Here is a 20196-nt window from a genome sequence, read left to right on the forward strand (position 1 = left end):
ATCATTGAAAATCATAGTGATGATGGTTTGCCTTTAAACACCAGCTAATCAAAATTGATGAAATTTTTTTTATTACTTAGTAGATTTAGTGTCAACTGGCCTTTGTGTTGGCCTTACATACCAGCAAGGAGGGATGGACTGCTTAATAACACTTGTAATTCATCTAAAAAGTAAAATATCTGTCTCCTATTTCAGCACAAGCAGAATGAATTCCATCAACTGTGGCTCTATGATTATTTACTTTGATTCATTCAGAAATTAGAATGACACACTAATTTTTCTGGGCCAGCTAACTCATCTAAAGAAATCATTTCTTGTGATTCAAGAAGTTTGCTGCCCACATTTTTCGGTACTGGGAAGGTCAACGGCAGTATCAGCTGCAGATATGAGCCTTTACAAAAGAACAAGCCAGGTCCTGAAGCATCTTCTCCATTCTGGTCTACTCTCAAGAAGCAGAGAAACATGGAAGAAATGCTTGGAGAAAGGTAATTAACTCTTGGATCCCCTGGATAGAGTAACTGCCCTTTGATACTAGAAGTACTGCCTACCCCACCTTGGTTTTACCTACAAGAATTTCAGAAAGTAAAGTATCACATGTTTTTACTTATAAGTGGGAGCTAAATAATGTTTACCCATGGATATAGAGTGTGGAACATTAGACATCGAAAGGATAGGAGAGTGGGAGTGGGAAGAGAGATCAGAAATTGCTTAATGGCTACAATGTCCATTATTCAAGTGATGATTCCACTAATGCCCAGACTTCACCACTGTGCAATATATCCATGTAACAAACTGTACTTGTATGCCTTAAATTATACAAATACAAATAAATACATAGATAGTTAAATTCATTTATGCACTCATTTACTCAAAAATATTTATTGCCCACCTACTATGTGTACACAGTGAAAAACAAAGATACTGTCCCCTTCCCACTTGGGGCTTAGAGTGCCGTGTGGAATTGTAACTGAGCAGTTGCACTGTAACAAGTATTACAGAGAAGTAGTATAGGGTCCTGTGTGAGTGCAGATCTGGGAAACCTGACCTAGGCTAGGGATAGGTAAGGGAAGGCCAGGTCACCATATACAACATACTGCGTAACTCTAAGGGGCACCATTCATGAAGAAGACACTGAATATGTGTGTTAATCACAATAATTTTCCACAGGTGAAATTAAAATGCCTCAAGGAAAAGGTAGATCTTTTTTTTTTTTTAACTTTTAAGTTCAGGGGTACATGTGCAGGTTTGTTACATAGGTAAACTCGTGTCATGGGGGTTTGTTGTACAGATTATTTTGTCACTCAGGTACTAAACCTAGTACCCATTTAGTTATTTTTCCTGATCCTCTCCCTCTTCCCACCCTCCACCCTCCAATAGGCTCCAGTGTGTGTTCTCCTCTATGTATCCATGAGTTCTCATCATTTAGCTCCCACTTATAGGTGAGAACATGAAGTATTTGGTTTTCTCTTCCTGCGTTAGTTTGCTAAGGATAATGGCCTCCAGCTTCATCCCTGTTCCTGCAAAAGACATGATCTCGTGATCTAGTTCTTTTTTTATGGCTACATAGTATTCCGTGGTGTATATGTACCACATTTTCATTATCCAGTCTATTGTTGATGGGCATTTAGGTTGATTCCATGCCTTTGCTATTGTGAATAGTGCTTCAGTGAACATATGCATGTATATGTCTTTATAATAGAATTATTTACATTCCTTTGGGTATATACCCAGTAATAGGATTGCTGTGTCAAACGGTAGTTCTGTCTTTAGGTATGTGAGGAATTGCCACATTGTCTTCCACAATGGTTGAACTAATTTACACTCCCACCAACAGTGCATAAGCATTCCTGTTTTTCTACAACCTCGCCAGCATCTTTTATTTTTTGACTTTTTAATAGTAGCCATTCTGACTGCTGTGAGATGGTATGTCATTGTGGTTTTGATTTGCATTTCTCCAATAATCAGTGATGTTGAGCTATATATATATAATATATATAATATATATATTATATATATATAATATATATATAATATATATATATAATATATATATATTATATATATATAATATATATATATTATATATATATAATATATATATTATATATATATAATGTTCCAGTGAAATTGAGAAAGCAAAAACAAAACAAAAAAAACCTTCCATCAATCTGCGTAGTCGTTGCATTGCCAGAAAGTTGCCCTAAATCAAAACTGTGAAAAAAAAAAATCTTTAAATTTATGTGAAATGAAAGATTTTATGCAAAGATAATTATAAATAGGTTTCTTGCTACAGGACTGTCCTTTGGGACAATAGAAACTCATGAAAATCTTGAGACATTTTTTCCTCAAGCTGAATTGTTAAAATTGTCAAGATCTGGCATTCCCAGCCTCCTTAAAGGAAAGCAGTACCCTCAATCACTGTGTAACCAAAACAACTCCTCTCCAAATTTTCTAAATACTCCTTAAAAGGTTTCATTGTCTCTTCAGAATTACTAGCCCAAACCTTTGATGTTATGACAGTGTTAGAGGAATTCTGTAGCAACAGAATTGGATTCCTAAGTTTCTCTATATGGCTTTGATTAATTTCATTTCTTAAAAATTTCATTAGACAAAAGCAAAATACACTCAGATGTACTATGAAGGAAGTGACCATCTGAAGCTTAGTGGCCTTAGAATTAACTTAGAAAACTCAAACAATTCTCACTATACATTTCAACTTTTTTAATGTAAAAAAGACAGGGGAATGGCAGGTGTGAATAATGCTGAATGGTAGGCAAAGACAAAGCAGTTTGTTTAGGCACTGTCTTAGTCCATTTGTGTTGCTATAAAGCAATACCTAAGGCTGGATAATTATAAAGAAAGTAGATTTATTTGGCTTGCAGTTCTGCAGGCTGTACAAGGAGCATAGTGGCCACATTTCCTTCTGATGAAGGCCTCAGAAAGTTTTCACTCATGGCAGAAAGCAAAGTGGTGCTCACATATGTAGATCACATGACCAGAGAAGAGGGAAGATACAGAGGAGGAGATGCCAGGCTCTTTTCGATGAGCAGTTCTTCTGGAAACTAAGAGTGAGAACTCACTCCCACGAGAATGACACCAATCCGTTCATGAAGGATCCACCCTGACGACCCAAACACCTCCCTCCAGGCCCCGCCTCCAACATTGGAGTTCAAATTTCAACAAGAAAATTGGAAGGGACAAATATCTAAACTATATCAGTTATTCAAAGAAATGACACAGCCCACCCACAGCAAATGCCTGGTCAGACATCTGCATTTCTGAGACAGACCTGGCTTTGTAGAGTCCCAGTTGGTCACTACATTTTTCTGGAAGCAGCAGTTTTTTGGATCAACCAGCATCCAACTGCTAGTGTACAGAAGGTCCCACCTCCACAGGACTCCTGAAGATTTATAATGGGAGGAGACAGGTGAAGCAGTTGCTTTTGGTCTGGCCAGCAGCCTCCAAGTCTACTTTTCACCATTGATCATGAGAAATGGTATCAGTACTTATCAGTGTTGAATTACCTGGAAATTTTGTTATTTATTTCTCAGATACTTTGAGTTGGAATTTTCCCTCTGATTATGATAAGCAATAGTTAGAAACATGCTTGATTTGAGGGAGAGTGGGCCCTGTGAGGTTTTTGTATTTGGTGCAGGGGTCAGGGGACATGAGGGATGGAGATGGGAAGGCAAATTGAGCTATTTTTATTGAACTATTTTTTAGCAAGCTTTGTGTCTGTTTATACGACCTTTGTGCCTGTTTTTGAGATCCAAGCTTTCGCTCTTAGATTGTAAGTACTGGGAAGAAATTTTGCATTTTCTTCCTTTAGACAGAATGAAGGCCTGTCCTGAGAGGTTCTGTTACATATATGTAATTTTAAAAAATGTTACCTTTACTAAATGTTTCCTGAAATCTCTCAAATCTTATACACATCGCAACTCTATCTTACATCATCAGTTGCCTGAGCGCAGTGTCCATTTCATCTTCATAGCCCACTTGCTAGCTGGATATAATCTGCTGAATACATAAAGGAATGAACAAATTTACTTTCAGACATTGAAAAGACATTACATTTGGCAATTTAAAAACAAAAGACACTTTCCGAGATTGCCACCTAAGAGATAACAGAAAACAGAAATTTACATTTAATTTTTTTATTCCTTTACAGTCATTAGATTGAAGAATAATATCATTCTTCCATTCCATAAAATTTTAGTGAGCATCTATTTGGTGCCATGTACTGTACTAGGCCTTGAGAATATGAGATGAAAAAGATAGCTCCTGTTCTTCTCATGGAATCTATAGTCTAGTGAATATTTGTTGTAGGATTTAATAACCTTTCCTTATATTTCCTTTATAAGAACAATTCAGGAAATGAATAACCAAGTGGACTTACACCTATTTTTTTGATCTACATGCTGAGTCTTTTGAGATAACCTTCTTTAAGAACTTGGAGGAAGTAGGTTTACAACTGTTTCCTGTGTGTGGCTTTTAATCTGTCTCATCCCAGGTTCAGGTCTCCCACAGGTCTCACCCCCACTTTAGTTTTACACTTGCTGACTAGAAAAGTTATATGTTTTACATGATCGGCTGCTCTATCCAAATCTCTCTCTGCCCATCACTGCATGCCTTTTACTGGCAACCATAAATCCACCTAGAAAAGGATTTGAAAGGTGATGGCTTTAAAACATACATAACCCTCAAGGGAGGTTACAACATCATGATTAATGGACATTGATGGCCTTGTGACCAAATGAGCACCTAAAGCTTCAAATAGTGTTTTACTACTCTGCTGACATGCAGAATCACTGAGTCATGGAACTTTAGTTCATAACAGAGATCAAAGAATGATCTGAGGATTACCTTCATCACAGTCACCTGGGAGGTATGTTAAAGATGCAGGTATAGGCATCCCATCCCAGGAATATGCATTTTAAAAATGCTGCCAGGGTGTTCTTTTGCACCTGAAAAATTACAGAACCTTCACTTTATGGATTGGAGCTCTGAAGCACAATGAGCTCTAAGAACACAGCAAGGTGGTATAGAGGCCGAACTGAAACCAGTTTCTGATCCCCACCTAGTGCTCTTCCTTAAATCTGCGTTATTTGGCCATGAAATGCCAAAGTAAAAACAATCATGTTTCTTCCTCTTTCCCCAAATCCTACTGGAACTTAATCCTACTTTCCCAGCATGTGCCAAATATCTTTTCCCTGATGAAACACGCATGAAATTTAAATTCCATGTTTGCTTTCCAGACAAGAGAACAGTCTATGTTCCTGATCTCCACCTCCCTCATGCTGGAAAATGGAAAGAGAGCTTCTGAACAATCCTGTTTTCAGAATAGGCAACTGCTGGCTTTGGGTGGTTTGTGGACCTTGGCATGGCTATATCTTTGTAGAATCTATACATATTCTGGGATTTCAAGGCCTTCCCAGGCAGATTGTAGCTTCACCCATCTTCTCTTGCCTCTTTCCAATCCAACAACCCCAGCCCATATCATATCCTCAGAAGCCCACAAAAACGCCTTGGAGTGGAGACAGTTGGCAGCCAAGGCCTATGTGTTTCTTCCCACAGGCCCATTTCCACGCCTCATAGAGACAGACACTTGCCAGGAACCAAGCCTTTAAAGAATATAACTTTGTGCCTGAAGGGTCCAGAAGCTCCCAAACCTTGGGGACATTGTAAGAATCAATGGGACTAAGGCATTTCAGCCATGAGAAAAGGACTGCTATAAAAAGGTAAAATCTCTTTCCCCACTGGAAAGAGATGAGGGGAGAAGCATTCAACTGCCATGGAAGGTCACTGATTCCACATCTTGTTATTGAAATAGTCAGAGCCTTTGCAACTCCACCCCTGGATGAGTCAAGGTGCTGACTCTAAGGACCCCTCTGGACAGACATGAAGTCACCGTCACAGGGCTGGTGCTGCTCAGGGCATAGAGAAGGTCCACCTGTGGATAGTCAGTGCATGTCCATTAGGACAGGATGTGATGGAGTCAGTGGAAAAATATATTTTCAATTTGCTTACGGTTTGGGGGTTGTTATACCCTTTGTGTAAAGGCATTTTTTCTTGTTACAGAACAGGATTTGGCTCATATCTTAATACATTTAATAATGAGCATATATATACGCCTATTGCATATACTGTAGAAATGCTGGAAATAAGTTCATGTTCATGTTGCTACAGATATACTAATTATTGTCTTTTTAACAGGGATAGTAGCCTTCCTTGACTTAGTTGGACTAACTACAGTAATAACAATCACAATAATAATAGTTAACATTTATTTAGTATGTACTTATTATGAGAAGTGCTTTACTTTGATTATCTAATACAATCTTCATAAACATCCTAGAAGGAGAATGGAGTAATTATTCCTATTTTATAGGAGATAAAGGCGAGGCACAAATGGTTAACTTGCCCGAAGTTACACACCTAGTTAGTGGAAAAGTTGGAATTCAAACTCAAGCAATCAGAGTCCAGAGCCTATGTTCTTAATCTACTACACAATAGATTTCCGAACTGTACTGTTAATATATAGGAAATAGTCGTGGATCAAACTTTGTTCATTTGGTCTTTTCATCAGTTCTTCGTTCATTTATTCACTCATACATTCAATAAGCATTATTTAAGTACCAACTCCACATGAGATATTGGGCTTAGTTACAAAGATGAATAGGACAGTTTCTGCCATCAAGGATCTCACTTTGTGGGAAGGAGACATGCATCTAAATAAACAATTATAAATAGAACGTGATAATATAATAAGAGTGCCTATGATGTGTCTGGTGACAACGGAGAGTCAGGGAGGACATCCTGGAAAGAGCTATTTTTGATTTAGTTCTTGTGGGTGGGAAGTTCAGCAAGGAGAGATGGAGAAAAGTAGCAGGCTAGGTGAAATGAGCTTTTGTCCAGCACTGCTGCATGCAATGTCCCATGCTGGAATTGTGAGAGACACAGAGACCAGTTTCCTACTCTCTAAAAGCTTAAAATCAAGTCTGAGAGGCAGCTGCATCAACAATGAATGAGGACTGTGTTCATAGCATGGATATGAACAAAACTCTCTGGCTGTGTGCACGAAGGAAAGCTTATTTCCAACTCTCGGAGGAGGGGGAGCTGGGGACCTCTCCATGGAGGACCAATTTGAATCAGGTTTGGAAAGATAAGAAGAGTTTTGCAAAATAGAGAAGCAGAAGAGTAAAGGAGTGTGGGCTGTTTAGGGAACAAACATTCCCAGTGCATTGTGAATGGAACCAAAGTACATACAGGTTGGTAATGGGAAACAAGGGACATGATATTAATGCATAGACAGCCACAAATGCCATGTGAAGGGTTTTGAGAAAGCATTGTCAAAATGTGGACACTGTCAATAGAGAAGTTAGAGCTCATCCTAGTTCAGTTGTTTTCAAACTTGCTTGCAGCCAAAGAACCCTTCTTTCAAACAACATGAGATAAAACCCTAAGTATATAACAGTTATGAATGGAGCCACTCTGATTGGCATGGAGCTGAAAGGGTCCAGGAGCCAGGCTGCTCAGCCACACCCTGGGTTCTATGCAACACCACTTAAAATCACCCTACAAGTGATAGATCTGCGCCTGGAAAACAATGTGTTTTCAGCTCCGTTCCCTGGTTGACTTGTTAGGCCACCACGAGCAGGCATACTGGTATTGTTGCTGGCATTAAGAAAACACTAATGATGGGTTTGGCCATCAGCACTGATCTGATTCATACATAAAATGAAAGTACCCTCCACACCTGATCTGTGATGAACTAAGCTGGGATTCTAAGAAGACACTGCTCAGATGAGACATTTGGGTGAAGCTGTTAGCCTCTTGGAGCATTCCTGTCCTGAGAGTGTCTCCTACAAAATGGAATCCTTGGGGTTTGAAAGAGTTAAAATAACTTTGAATCTGCCTCACTCTTTCCCACAAAGGAACTTGTCCACTGGGATAATCTGGCTCCATGCTAAGGATTCACTGCCAGAAAGTGAAATCAAAGACTTCACTGGATGTATACACCTGGATACCCTCAGGAGAAAAGAGTGAGGGAAGGGATATTTCACTTTCAGATTTTCCAAATGCAAAGCCCAACAGGTCCAGCTGCGAGGAGAAAAAATGATCCCTGAAAGAAATAATCCTGAAAAAACCCATGGTTTGTCAAAGAGAGGAAACCTAAGAGAATATGTTGGATGAAATACATGACACCCAGTTAGTCTTAAATTCGTGATAAACAAGTATAAGTATGTCTCATATGTGATGTGGAACATACTTATACTAAAAAAAAAAAAATTTGTATTTGAGATTCAAATTTAACTGGCTGTTCTGTATTTTCACTTACCAAATCTGGCAGTCCTACCCCCAAGCAGACTGCCGCATGGAGATGGGGCTTGCTTCAAACTCTGTAAGCATGAGTTAAGCCCCTCCAGCCCCAGGAAAGGGGCTGCACCCCACCGGAGCCACACGCTTCCCAGGCATGCTCCCTTTGAAGTCCTGGCAGTTTCGTCAGGGGCCTGTCTCAGGGGTTCACTGAAGTTCGGCAGAGTAGGGGATTAAAGAGACCCAATACCTGATGGATGTTTACAATAACCACATTCCCTCCTTGACTCACTGGAGAGTTTTCATCAGAGCCGCATTGCTATTAGCCAAGCTGTTTGCTTTTTTTCTGAGCAGTAAGTTGTTTGTGCCTTGCTGCTACAAACAAAAACATCTGTAGAAAGTCCACCAACAGGAAACTTTGGAGGGAAAAGGGGGAAAACTCATATTTCCTGCTGATCCTGCTTAACGCATGTTTGAAAAGGAGGAATGTAAGTTAAATCAACAACCCTCTAGTTCAAGTGTAAGCTAGGTCTAGAGTGTGACAAAGACTGAGTGGCATTGAGCAGGCTTTTGTCTGCTTCCTATTTTATCTGAGCAGGGTGCATTGAAGAGAGATTTAGTTTCTTCTGCTTGCTCTAATTCTCCAAGGAACGTGGTAACTGCCAAAACAAAAACAGAAACAAAAACTCCCACTGCTGTACCTTACATGCGAGTGTAGCTACAGGAAAGGGATGCTGTAGTGAATTACAGATGACCTGTTTCAGTGGAGTTTCCAAACACACATATCCTGAATTGCTACAACCAGAATAAAGCAAGCAAAAGAATTTACATGGCAAGCTAACCACAGGGGAAGCATTTGACCTTCATGTTCATGTGTACAGGCTGTGATGGTCCTTCAATGTTCTGCTTTCTTCTGTACTAGGCAGTTGAGGAAATTTTAATAATAAATGTTAGTGTCCTAAAGACAGTGAAGCACCAGTTATAGAAAGGACATGGCTGGAGACAGGGAAGCAAGTAAGAAATGCACTCTCATTTTTGCCCTGATTGATCTCAGTACCATAGAACAGCTAGGACCTGATGCCTTCTTGCTTCCTAAGTGTGTGTGTGTGTGTGTGTGTGTGTGTGTGTGTGTGTGTGTGGTCTGTTTGAGACAAAGAGACAGATACATAGAGACAGGGAAAGAAGAGAATGAGCAGGAAGAAGGGAGTGGGAGAGAGAGCCTGAGAAGCAGAGATAGAGAGAAATATGTAGCCCAACTTCTTGGTCCAGAGCCAGCTTACATACACTTCAGAATTTATGTGCCTAGGGGGACTACATAACATCCAGAAGACCCAGTCCTTTATGACTTCTTTAATGACTTAGACCGAGGAAAATCCAAATTCAGCCTTGCCTAAACTCCCAGCATAGTATAAAGGTCAGGGACGAGAGTAATCCAAAGTCATCACTGGAATGTGTCCTCGGCTACAGGTGGCAAGTATAGTATGATGTTATAGCTTATGCTTGGGAGTGGAAGGGATTAAAAAAAAATCAACCTGGAAATGGAGAGTTAGTCATTCTGATAGAAAAAACAAGCATGTGAGGGTGGGATGTAGCCAAGGCATATTTTATCTGTCTGTATTCCTGCCACATAATTGGAACGGTTAGCTTGTGTTTCTCCAAAGTCAGAGTATATTAGGTTCAGCTGGGTAGCATTTTTTTAAATTAGAACAAACAATAACAAAAACAAATAAATAAAATAAATATTGAGGTCTCCACCCTCAGGTTTTGGTTCTGAAAGTTACTCTGGTGTATGCAGTCTACTAAGCATACTTCAAGCAACAATGTTGAGAATGTATTGGGTAATCTGCCTCCCTGGGTAACCAAATAAAGCAGACTTCCTGGCTCCTGGCTCAAAGGAACAAGTAACATGGTGATTTAAAGAGGGCTTGGGAGTCAGTAAAATTTCAGCTGCATTCCCAGACTTTATTACTTGCTAGGTCATGATATTCGGTAGATACTTAAGCTCATTAGAACTCAGTGTCTTCATCTATAAATTCAGAATGTTATATACGATATAGTACACACCTCCTCAGGTGATTGCAATAATAAAATGAGATGATGCCTAGAAGGGACTTACTAGAGTCCTTGGCCAAACAAATGTGAGTTGTTGCTACTATCGTTACCCACCATCATCACAATCACTGTCACCATGAGAAATAATGTGTCCCTTATGGAGGATATAACATGTACCAAGCAGTGGCTTACAGCTCTACTTATTTTATTCTATTTGGTTTAATTCTCGTAATAAATGTGAGAGCCAGATTATTTTTTCCATACTACATATGAAGAAGCAGAGGTTAAATACGCTACCCTACATACCCAGATGGAAATTGGGAGAGCTGTAACTTGTGTTATTTCAGCTGCACCTGAGCCACATTACGCACAGTGGACAGAAACTGCATCATTTTCTAAGAGGGCCTGTGCCTGTGCTAAATTGTACTGTATATATTGTTCCCTGCAACTTAGTAGTGTTTTTTTTTTTTTTAACATGGTGATTTTTCCAGATCTATGGGTCTACTTAATTGTTCTTAAATGCTGCATACATTGTGTGGTATAGATGTACCATAAGTTATTTTAGCCATTTCCCAACTGACCAATATTTCAGTGTTTTTTTTCTTCTTTTGGCTATTACTAATAATGACAGAAAGAATATACATTTTGTGTGCTTACACTAGTATTTCTTTAGATAGATCCCCTGGAATGACAATTACTGGCTTAAAGGAAGATATATTTAACACTTTGACACTATTGACAAGTTTCTTTCCAATAAGGGTGTATCATATAGTCTATGAGAATGTCAATTTTCTCAATATCTTGCCAGCACAATGATGGGTCAAAACAATATTATTGTTTTAAAAACTGTATTTCCACAATTTTTTATGAGACTCAGCATTTATTCATGTTTTTAAGTGGACAGCTGTATTTCTTCTGTAAGTTATCTGTTCCTGATCTCTGTGCATTTTTCTGCTATGATGTCTGTCTTATATATACATTGATTTATAGTTATTTTTTGTATATTCTGGATATTGAGACTTTTGTGTGTTGTATGTTGCAAATAATGTTTTTAGTACTTCTTTTTGAATTTTGTTTATGATTTATTTTTTATTAAAAGAATTTAAATTTTCGGCTGCTTTAATAGTTTCTGGGGTTTTATATCTCTAATACTTACGTTGTAAGAATATTGGAAAAATTTCATCTTATTATTTTCTAGTTCTATTTTTTGTTTAATACCTGAATCCATAAGGAATTTGCATTTGTGTACAGTGCTTGGTAGAGATTTTGTTTTATTTAAAAAAATTGACAACTTTTTCAACACTATTTATTAAATGTTATGTCCATACCCCTAATTTGAAACATTACAGTTAACATACATCATAGATTTCTAGTCTGTTACATTGATGTAGTTCACTCCTATGCCATTTCTACACTATCTTAATATTTGTCATGTTAATTTTTAAATTTAATTTTTTAAAACATCAGGAAAGGTAAGTCTTTACCCTCCTGCATTATTCTTTCCCTTAAAAAGTTTAAGAAAGTTTTCTTAGATATTCTTATTTTCTTCTTCAGAAAAGTTTTAGAATTGACTCTCATTACATTTTTTAAAATCATGTTAAGATTACTATTGAAGGTTTGGGCATGTTGGCTCACGTCTGTAATACTAGCACTTTGGGAGGCAGAAGCAGGAGGATCACTTGAGCCCAGGAATTCAAGGCCAGCCTGGCTACATAGTGAGACCTCATTTCTGTTAATAAAAAAAAAAAAAAGATTTTTATTAAGACTGACTTGACTCTGTCAATTTATTTTGTAGAAATTAGTTTATTTAATCCTATCCAGGAATATGATATATTAGTCTATTTATTCAGATTTTCTCTTACATATTTCAATTAGGTTTTATAGTTTTCTTCAAATAGATTCTAGTATATTCCCTGTCAGGTTTACCGACAGGTGTTTCATAAGGTTTTGTTGCCCCTATCTATCTATCTATCTATCTATCTATCTATCTATCTATCTATCTATAGTTTTTGTTTTGTTTTTGAGACGGAGTCTCACTCTGTCACCCAGGCTGGAGTGCAGTGGCACAATCTTGGCTCACTACAACCTCTACCCTCCAAGTTCAAGCAATTCTCTTGCCTCAGCCTCCTGAACAGCTGGGATTACAGGCGCCTGCCACAATGCCTGGCTAATTTTTGTATTTTTAGTAGAGACGGGATCACCATCTTGGCCAGGCTGGTCTTGAACTCCTGTCATCATGATCCGCCTGCCTCGGCCTCCCAAAGTGCTGGGATTACAGGCGTGAGCCACTGCACCTGGCAAGATTTTTTAAATCTACTAAATTTTCAAATTCGTTATTACTTACAAAAAGGAATACTAAAATTTGCCTATTGCTACAGTGTAGTCACCTTTTTTAACTCATTTATTAATTTGAATGATCAAATAGTTGCTATCTAGATTTTTATCAAATAATTATTGAGCACCCATTACGTGTCAAACATTGGAGATATTGCCAGGTCTGTGCCCACAGAGACTTTGCATTCCAGTGTAGGAAAATGAGTCATAAACAAAGAAACAAATACATATTTTAGTGCTAGGAAGGAAATAAAATAGAATGATGTAACAAAGAGTGAAGAGGTCATACACAGGTGTATGACCAAGGAAGGCCTTTTTGAGGACATGCTTGAGACTGAGGAGAAAGTGGACCCAGTCTTGTCAAGAACTTTCTACAAGAGTAGACAACTAACCCAAAGGCCCTGATGCTAGAAAGCATGTGGCAGTGCAAGGAACAGAAATTGGATCTAAGTGTGCAAGGGTGAGAGTTCAGATAGATAAATAGAAACCCAAGATAATAGAAGTCGGGTTAGGCCAGGGCAAGAATCTCAAATATTCCAAGTGCAGTTGGGAACTACTGAAAGTGCACAGTAGTGAAACAATCTGATTTATGCTTTAAAACTATTTCTGAGGCTGTGTGGAGAAACATCTTCAAGTAAACAAGAGTAGAAATAGGAGAGGTTGCATTGCAGGAGTTGAGAGTGATGGTGGCTTGACTAGATTGGCAGTACCTCAAACTATGAGGTAGACTGAATCAGACTCACTAATGCATTTAATGGAGAGGACTATTAGGCCTTTGGCTTGAATAACTGGGTGATTTTTGGTAATATTTGTTGAGATAACAAACACTGGAGAATGGTAGATCATCAAGGGAGAGGGAGGATCAAGGATTCTGTTTGGGAAATGTTTATTTTGAAATGCCTAGTTGACATCCATGTGAATATGTCAAATACATGCTTACATAGATGAATTTGTTGCTCAGGGGAACAATCAATCCTCAAGATATAAACCTGAAATTTATAAGCATGTAGTTAGAATTTAAAGCTGTAGGACTAGATGGGATAATGTAGGAAGATAGTAAAGTTAAAGGAGAAAGAGCGGCTGGGTGTGGTGGCTCATGTCTGTAATCCCAGCACTTTGGGAGGCCGGGGCGGGCGGATCACGTGGTCAAGAGATCAAGACCATCTTGGCCAAAATGGTGAAACCCTGTCTCTACTAAAAATACAAAAATTAGCTGGGCATGATGGCATGTGCCTGTAGTCCCAGCTACTCAGGAGGCTTGAGACAGGAAAATTGCTTGAACCCAGGAGGCGGAGGTTACAGTGAACCGAGATCAAGCCACTGCACTCCAGCATGGTGACAGAGTGAGACTCCACCTCAGAAAAAAAAAAGAAGAAGAGGAAGAGGAAGGAAGAAGAAGGAGGAGAAGGAGAAGAAGAGGAAGAGGAAGAAGAAGAAGAGGAAGGAGAAGAAGAGGAGGAAGGAAAAGAAGAGGAGGAAGGAGAAGAAGAGGGAGAAGAAAGAGCTCATGACCAAACTCTGTGTCAATGTAGTGGTTAGATGTCAGGTAGAGAAGGAGGAGATAGCAAAAGAGCTGGAGAAAATGCAGAAGGAACAGCGGGAAAGAGTGATGTCACAGAAGCCAAGTGAGGATGGAGATTTAAGGAGAGAGCTCCATCAAGAACTCCATTAAGAGCTGCTGAGAAGTTGGGAAAAAAGAAGGTGTAGTTGATGACCTTCACAAAACCAGCTTCAGTGAAATATTGGGGTGAAAGCCATGTTGAAATGGGTCGAGTAATATGGAAGATGAGGAAATGGAGACAACTAGAGTAGACAATTAACCCCTTAAAGAAGGTTTGTTGTAATGGGAACAAAGAAATAGAGTAGTAACAAAAGGGGATGAAGTGGGATCAGGGAATGATTTGCTCTTATTCAAAATATTTTAGATATCAGAGCTTGTATCTCTTCTGAGACGAGTCAATAACCCAGCAGAAAGGAAGAAATCAAAGATGTAGGAGAGAGAAGAAAGCATGCATAAGCAAAATTATTGAGGGAAGACAAAGGATTAAACCCCAGGGCTTGAGTAGAGAGACTGATCTTTGATAGGATCAGAGACATATCTTCTCTTCAAAAGGGAGAGTAAATAGAAAATATAGGAACCTATATAGATGGATTTATAGATTTTGTTGTAGAAAATGGAGAAATTTTTTTAAACTGTGAAGGGTATTCATATCAATTTACCATTTCTAGGTAAATGATAAAAAATCTCTGAAAATAATTAGAAGATCACCTCTTCATTTACAAATAAATGTCTTATTACATTGGTTACTACCTCCAGTCCATATTGAGTGATAGTAATGACAATAAGAATCCTATGTTTGTTTTAAAGGAAATTTTTCCACTACCAAACCATTACATAAGACACACTTACTGGTTTCTGGTTGATAGAATTCAACAAGTAAAGGATATTTACATTTCTTAATATTGAGCCATGCTTGGAATGGTTCATCTTGGGATGAACTCTACATGATGGTAATACATCTTTTTCTTTTAATGCACTTCTCAATTTGAGTTGCCTATGTTTTATTTAGATTTTTAAAATTTATATTTATAAATTAAACTGTCGTAGAGTGTTTCTGTGTATGTGCTACCATAGATTTTGGTCTCATGGCTATGCTAGTTCCCTAAAATGATTTAGAAAGTTTTCTATATTTTTCTAAACTTTAGAACAGTTTTTAAAAACTGGGAGAGAAAATATTTATTATAAAAGAAATCTCTTGTGAAATCATTTTTAAAAGAGTTTGGTGATTTTTTTAAGAAAAGAAAGTTATCAGAATATATCTTCAGATTTTTCTGTGATTATTAGCCTATTCAGGTCTTTTATTTTTTTTTCTGTGGCCAGTTGTGGTCATTTTCTTTTCTAGAAAATATTCATTCATTCCAATTTTAAAATGTGTTTGTATAGTTATGCATATTATGATCTTATAGTTTTAAAAATCTCCATTTTCTTCCAATTTTTATTTTAGGTTCAGTAGGTACACGCACAGGTTTGTTACATGGGTAAATTGTGTGGTGCTAGAATTAGGTGTACAAATGATTTCATCACCCAGGTAGTGAGCATAGGACCCAATAGGTAGTTTTTCAATCCTCACCCTCCTCCCACCCTCCAACTTCAAGCAAGCCCCAGTGTCTATTGTTTCCCTCTTTGTGTCCTTGTGTACTCAGTGATAAGAACCCACTTATCCATGAGGATATGCAGTATTTGGTTTTCTATTCCTGTGTTAATTTGCTTAAGGTAACGGCCTCCAGGTGCATCCATGTTGCTGCAAAGGTCATGATTTCATTCTTTTCTATGGCTGTGTAGTATTCCATGATGTATATATACCACATTTTCTTTATCTGATCCATCAGTGTTGGGCATCTAGTTTGATTCCATGTCTTTGCTATTGTAAAACGTGCTGTGATGAATATACTACATTGTCTTTATGGTAGAATGATTTATATTTCCTTGGTATATACACAGTAATGGGATTATAGGGTTGAATGATACTTCTGTTTTAAGTGGTTTGAGGAATGTCCAAAATGCTTTCCACAGTGGCTGGACTAACTTACATGCCCACCAGCAGTGTATAAGCATTCCCTTTTCTCTGCAATCTTGCCAATAGCTATTGTTTTTTGACACTGTTTAAATAATATCCATTTTGACTGGTGTGAGATAGTATCTCATTGTGATTTTGATTTGCATTTCTCTAGTGATTAGTGATGCTGAGCATTTTTTTCATATGCTGTTGGCTGCATGTATGTCTGCTTTGAGAAGGGACTATACTGGGGAAACCAGCCCCCAATATTTCAACATACGTTCTTTCTATTTTCCCTAAGTGTTGGGTGGTCTCAGAAATAAAGAGAAAGAATACAAAGAGAGAAATGTTACAGCTGGGACTCTGGGGGTGTCATCATATATTGGTAGGACTGTGATGGCGATCCCGAGCTGCAAAACCAGCAAGTTTTTATTAGGGATTTTAAAAGGGGATGGGGGGTGTGAACAGGGAGTAAGTCACAAGGATCACATGCTTCAAAGGGCCATAAAGATCACAAGGCAAGGCAAAATTAGAATTATTGATGAAGTTCTATGTCCCACTGTGCACACATTGTCTTGATACACATCTTAACAGGAAACAGGGTTCAAGAGCAGACAACCGATCTGACTAGAATTGACCAGGCTGGAATTTCCCAATCCTAGTAAGCCTGAGGGTACTGCAGGAGACCAGGGCATATTTCAGTCCTTATCTCAAATGCATAAGACAGACACTCAGAGTGGCCGTCTATAGACCTACCTCCAGGGTTACATTCCTTCCCCAGGGTCTCAATTATTAATATTCTTTGCTGGGAAAAGAATTCAGTGATACTTCTCCTACTCGCACGTCCATTTATAGGCTCCCTGCAAGAAGAAAAATATGGCTCTATTCTGCCTGACCCTGCAGGCAGTCAGACCTTATAGTTATCTTCCCTCATTCCCTGAAAATCGCTGTTATTCTGTTCTTTTTCAGGGTGCACTGATTTCATATTGTTCAAACACATATATTTTACATTCAGTTTGTACAATAGTGGTCCTAAGGTGATGTACATTCCCAGCTTATGAAGATAACAGGATTAAGAGATAAAAGTAAAGATAGGCATAAGAAATTATAAGAGTATTGATTGGGGAAGTGATAAATGTCCATGAAATCTTCACAATTTATGTTCAGAGATTGCAGTAAAGACAGGTGTAAGAAATTATAAAAGTATTAATTTGGGGAACTGATAAATGTCCATGAAATCTTCACAATTTATGTTCTTCTGCCTCAGCTCCAGCCAGTCTCTCCATTTGGGGTCCCTGACTTTCCACAACAGGACTATTCATGTCCTTTGCCCACTTTTAATGGAGTTGTTTGTTCTTTGCTTGTTGATTTGTTTGTTTCTTATAGATTCTGGATATTAAACCTTTGTCAGATGCATAGTTTGCAAACATTTTCTCCTATTCTGTAGATTATCTGTTTACTCTGTTGATAGCTTATTTTTCTGTGCAGAAGCTGTTTAGTTTAATTAGATCCCACTTGTCAATTTTTATTTTTGTTGCAATTGCTTTCAGCATCTTCATCATGAAATCTTTGCCAAGGCCTATGTCCAGAATGGTTTTTTCTAGGTTTTCTGCTAGGGTTTTTACAGTCTTAGGTTTTACATTTAAGTCTTTAATCCATCTTGAATTGATTTTTGCATACTGTGAAAGGAAGGGGTTCAGTTTCAATCTTCTGTATATGGCTGGCCAGATGTCTCAGCACCATTTATTGAACAGGGAGTCTTTTCCCTATTGCTTTTTATTGTCAACTTTCCTGAAGATCTAATGATTGCACATGTGTGGCTTTATTAGTTTCTTTAGTTTTCTAACCTGTTCCATTGGCATGTGTGTCTGTTTTTGTACGAATACCAGGCTGTATTCATTAGTGTAGCCTTGTAGTATAGTTTGAAGTCAAGTAGCGTGAAGCCTCCAGCTTTGTTCTTTTTGCTTAGAATTGTTTTGGCTATCTGGGCTGATTTTTAGTTCCATGTGAATCTTAGAATTTTTTTTTCTAACTCTGAAAAATTATGTTGGTAGTTTGATCAGAATAGCATTGAATCTGTAAATTGCTTTGGTCAGAATGGCCATTTTAACAATTTTGATTCTTCCTATCCACGAGTATGCAATGTTTTTCCATTTGTTTGTGTCATCTCTGATTTCTTTCAGCAGTGTTTTTTCATTCTCATTGTAGAGGTTTTTTATTCTCCTTGGTTGGCTGTATTCATAGGTATTTTAATTTTTGTGGCTATTTTGAAGGATATTACACTCTTGATTTGGCTCTCAGCTTGAACATTATTGGTGTACAGAAATGCTGCTGTTTTTGTACATTGATTTTATAATTCGAAACTTTACTGAAGTTGTTTATCAGTTCTAGGAGCCTTTAGACAGAGACTATGAAGTTTTCTAGGTATAGAATCATATCGTCTGTGAAGAGAGATAGTTTGACTTTCTCTTCTCTATTTAAATGCCTTTTATTTCTTTCTCTTGCCTAATTGCTCTGCCTAGGATTTCCAGCACTATGTTGAATAAGAGTAGTGAGAGTGGACATCCTTGTCTTGTTCTGGTTCTCAAGCAGGATGCTTCCAACTTTTGCCTGGTTCAGTATGAGGTTTGCTGTGGGTTTGTCATAGATATCTCATATTATTTTGAAGTATGTTCTTTTGAAAAGTTTTTAACATGAAGGAAAGTTTAATTTTATCAAAAGCCTTTTTTGTGTCTATTGAGGTGGTCATGTGGTTTTTATTTAGGTCTGTTTATGTGATAAGTCACATTTATTGATTTGTGTAAGTTGAACCAAACTTTTATCTCCAGAATAAAGCATACTTAATCATGGTGGATTTGCTTTTTAATGTACTACTGGATTCAAGTTGCTAGTATTTTGTTGAAGATTTTTGCATTTTTGTTCATTAGTGATACTGGCTTGAACTTTTTTCATTATATCTCTGCCAGGTTTGGTATCAAAATGATGCTGGCCTCATAGAATGAGTTAGGGAGGAGTCTTTCCTCCTCAATTTTTTTTTTTAATAACTTCAGTACGATTGGTATCAGCTCTTACTTATATGTCTGGTAGAACTGGGCTGTGCATCCGTCTGGTCCAGGGCTTTTTCTGGTTGGCAGGTTTTTTATTACTGATTTAATTTCATATCTCAACATTGGTCTAGTCAGATATTTATTTGCTTCCTGGTTCAATCTTGGCAGGTTGTTTGTTTCCAGGAATTTATCTATTTCTTCTAGGTTTTCTAGTTTGTGTGTATAACAGTGTTCATAATAGTCTTTGAGGGTGTTTTGTATTTCTGTGGGGTTAATGGTAATGTTCCCTTTGTCATTTTTGATTGGGTTTATTTGGATCTTCTCTATTTCTTTATTTATTAATCTAGCTAATGGTCTATCAATCTTATTCTTTCAAAGAACAAACTTTTGGTTTTGTTGGTCTTTTGTATGGATTTTCAAATCTCAATTTCATTTAGCTCAGTTCTGATTTTGGTTATTTCTTTTCTACTGCTAGATTTGGGGCTGGTTTGTTCTTGTTTTTCTAGTTCCTCTGGCTGTAATGTTAGGTTGTTAAGTTGAGGTCTTTCTAACTTTTTGATGTAGCAATTTACTGCTGTAAACTTTCCTCTTAACCTTTCCATTAGCTCTTTCCCAGAGATTCTGGCATACTGTATATTTGGTTCCATTAGTCTGAAATAATTTCTTGATTTTTGCTTTGATTTCATTCTTTACTCAGAAATTATTCAGGAGCAGATTGTTTAATTTCCATGTAAGTATATGGTTTTGAGAGACCTTCTCGGTATTAACTTCTATTTTTATTGCACTCTGGTCTGAGAGTGTGCTTAGTATGACTTTGTTTCTTTTGGAATTTGTTGAGAGTTGCTATATGGCTGAGCACGTTGTTGATCTTAGAATATGTCCCATATGCA

The sequence above is a fragment of the Nomascus leucogenys genome, chromosome 2 (assembly GCF_006542625.1).
Source record: "Nomascus leucogenys isolate Asia chromosome 2, Asia_NLE_v1, whole genome shotgun sequence".
Classification (NCBI taxonomy): Eukaryota; Metazoa; Chordata; class Mammalia; order Primates; family Hylobatidae; genus Nomascus; species Nomascus leucogenys.